The sequence below is a fragment of the Candoia aspera genome, chromosome 1 (assembly GCF_035149785.1).
Source record: "Candoia aspera isolate rCanAsp1 chromosome 1, rCanAsp1.hap2, whole genome shotgun sequence".
NCBI lineage: Eukaryota > Metazoa > Chordata > Lepidosauria > Squamata > Boidae > Candoia > Candoia aspera.
In genome coordinates, this window is record NC_086153.1 from 321,940,111 (window position 1) to 321,943,728 (window position 3,618).

Below are 3,618 nucleotides of genomic sequence, written 5' to 3' on the forward strand. Positions count from 1 at the left end.
TTCTTAATAAGAAGAATGAGACAACTTCCTATTTAGCATGGTCAATCACTGAGGTTGTATAACCATGGCTAAACATTTACTCAGGCTGGTTTTCCGGGTATGCATGACAACTGAACCATGAACTACTTTTGCAGGCTGGGTTGCTACAACATGCTGGGGCTAAAATGTGGTTGTTGGATTGTGGGTTAGTGTACATATAAACATAGCCTATGTGAGTCCTGGTGTGTTCCTGCATTTTTGCTTATTTTTCAGTTTGATTCTGGTTTTCTCCTTCCTCCTGCCTCTTGGCCTATGTAACTATGAATCCTAAAGTTAAATTGCTTCTCGGCCTTTTGGCTAAGATCAAGTGTAGTATCTGTTATCAGTTTAATATCTGATATGTCCTCTATTTGAGGACTACAACATTTATAATATATTTATATGCTTTTATATTATTTTCATTATTTGTAAACCGCCCAGAGTCGCCGTGTGTGAGATGGGTGGCAGAGAAATTTAATAAATAAATAAATCAAGCAGGTACCCTACAATTTTTAGGTCTCTCATTTCATATCCATCTACATATGCATTGTCAGTGAACACTGCTGATTACATTTTGAAACTTTCTGGTCAGTGTTTTACTAAGATATTCTCTGCATTTAGGAAAAACATCACACAAAAAGAGTCTTGATATTATTATTGCTCCTTGGGGCACATAAGGAAAAAGTCATTGGAAAAACTATTATATATACACACACACACACACATGATGACAATTTAAAAAGAAGCTGACAGAAGACAAGGTGGCTGGATACTAGCACAGATGACACAAATGTGAGCTTACAAGAACTCAGACAGTTACTGATAGAAAATGCTGGTGAAATGATGTCCATCAGGCCATGAAGAATTGGAAGGGACCGAATGATTTAACAACCACCACAATCCTGGTTGTCTTGTTTCTGTTTCAGCTCACTGCAGTCTCCTGGCTTGCCTTCAAGATCAAGGCTAACAACTGACATATTTTAATCACTTTGAGGATTCCCTTGGATATCACAATAAAGAGGGAAATATACTTTGAGGCTGGTATGGATCTAATTTAAGCTTGTCTCACCTCTGGGCTGAGGGTGAGATAAGAATAATGTCATGGGAACATGGCAGAAAAGTGTCATTGCCAGGGTATGTCTATGCCATAGAAGAGGGATTCAAGACACTGGCTACTTGAAGAATTACAATTTCACATCCCAAGTCTGAACTATCCAACAATTCTAAAATAGCTGAGCAAAGAAATAACATTGGAAATGCAAGTGCTTGAATGCTGAACTGTGTTGCAGGCAGGCAGGAAAGACAGCCTTGCAGTGCCTAGCATGAGCTCTTCCTTCCCTTTGTTTTCTCCCCTGGGATTTTAAGGCAGCCTGAAGAGCACTGCACCACCCCAGACTCCAATTGTAAAAAGAAAATGCAGAGAGTACCAGAATGTGGGTGTGTTTGGAGGAAGATTTGTGTTATGTGGGAAAGCAGAAACAAAGAATTTGCAGCAGAGGAAGTAGAGTAGCTGTCAGCTCAACAAGCAACCAATGGTAAAGGAGGAGCAGGGCTGGAGTTCACCAGACCATCAGCAGACAAGCTGAAAGGAGCAGCAGAGCCCAGCAGCTTCACCACTCCAGCAGAAACGCTGAGAAGTTATAGCCAGCCAGCAGCTGGTAAAGCATCTTCCTTTTCTCACCCCAGCGCAGACTGAGAAACTGCCCAGCCAGTGCTTCCGCAACAGTTTGGAACAGCAGCTGACCACAACAGAAGCCAAGCTGAAGGTGGCTAAAGATTCTGGTGTGAGCTCTAGCAACAAAGGAGAACAGGATTGTTATAGACTGTTCAGGAATAAGATATAGACATAGATGTTAGAATTAGTACAGGATAATATAGCATAGGCTTAGTAATACATGGTAAGGTAGAAATTAGGACAATAAGTACGTTTGTTAAATTTTAGGTAATAAAAGTCTCCCTGGAAACACAGGGAAAATAAAATCAGTCTGCTTGTTGCTGGAATGTACCATTTCCCAAAAGAACCCCCTTTCAGAGGGAAGGTAGGAAGGAAGGAGTCAGAGTCAAAGAAAAAGAAAGAAAGAAAAGAAAAGAAAATGAACAAGTGAATGATCACCAGTTCTTGAGCAAAGCCACTACAGGTAGTCCTCGACTTATGACCATTCGTTTAATGACAGTTCAAAGTTACAATGGCCTCAGAAAAAGTGCTTTACGACCTGTACGCACACTTAGGACTGTTGTACCACCCCTGCAGTCATGTGATTGCAGTTTGGGGGCTTGGCAACCAGCTCACATTTTTGACTGGTTGCGGTGTCCTACAGTCACATTATCATGATGTGCAAACTTTTTTGCCAGTTTCCAGCAAAAAATGTTGATTGGGGAAGCTGGGTTCGATTAAGGATAGTTGTAAAATGGTCATAAAATTGGGACCGGTCATGTGGTGAGTTGACTTACAACTGCAACAACTTACGATGGAACTTCTGGTCCCAATTGTGGTTGTACGTGGAGGACTACCTGTAATCCCCTTTCTCCTTACAGGTGGAAAAGGTTCCCTTTGACCTGTTCACAACCTAGTGTTCTCCAGGGATGTTTCCCAACTGCTGAGTTTAAGTGCTCTCCTTTGCTTCTTGAATGTCAGAAAACTAAACCAGAATGACATTTGCCAGCCCTATCCTGCCACTATTTCCTCCATTCCCACTCACTTCAGTCTCTTAACTTCCTTCCTAGCAGAAGGGTAACAAAACCTAACACCTTGCACTCCTTGAGCCTCTCCTTGGACAGAGTCAGAATTAATAATTAATATGGTGTAAGAGTGGCACAGGAGAGGACAACTTAAGCCTGTCCCACTCATTGCTGGGGATGAGATGAAGGGAACATCGTGAGGACACAGCAGAGAAACATGTTACCAGGCATGTCAGTATCATTGTTAAATGCAATTGGGGAAAAGCCATGATGAGGCCATTTCCATAATAGTGTTTTATAGTTTCTTATAGCATCACCCATCTCTTACAAAGATAGAAGGTCTGCCTTCTTTACTGTTATATGGGCACAACAATGGTTGGGTGATGCTGTAAGATGCTATAAATTACAAGAGAAGAAATGGCCATAGGAAGGCAGCTACCTGGCTGGTTGATCACAGAATCACAGAATAGTATCTATGTGAGAATAGAATAGTATTTACATGAGAGCCAATTTGGTCTAGTGGTTAAGGCAACAGGCTAGAAACCAGGAGACTGAGAATTCTAGTCCCGCCTTAGGCACGAAAGCCGGCTGGGTGACCTTGGGCCAGTCACTCTCTCTCAGCCCAACCCACCTCACAGGGTTGTTGTTGTGAGGAAAATTGGAGGAGGAAGGAGTATTAGGTATATTTGCCGCCTTGAGTTATTTATAAAAATAATAAAGGCAGGATGGAAAATAAAGAAAAATAAATACAAATATGCATGCAATAAAACAACAAAAAGGAAAGGGTGCTGTCATAGGCACCAGAGGATTCAGAGCGACAGAAGTTTTGAGAGACCAGTACATGTTCCCTGCCAACAGAGGAATGGGACTTCCAGGGCCACAGCTGAAATACCAATGCAAGCAAGCCTGGCTCAGAGATTC

General features: G+C 41.9%; 1 pseudogene; it reads left to right on the top strand.

Moving 5' to 3' along the window:
• Positions 1-316: 316 nt before the first annotated feature.
• On the top strand, positions 317-427 carry LOC134488731 (U2 spliceosomal RNA; annotated as a pseudogene).
• The last annotated feature ends 3,191 nt before the right edge of the window (positions 428-3,618 follow it).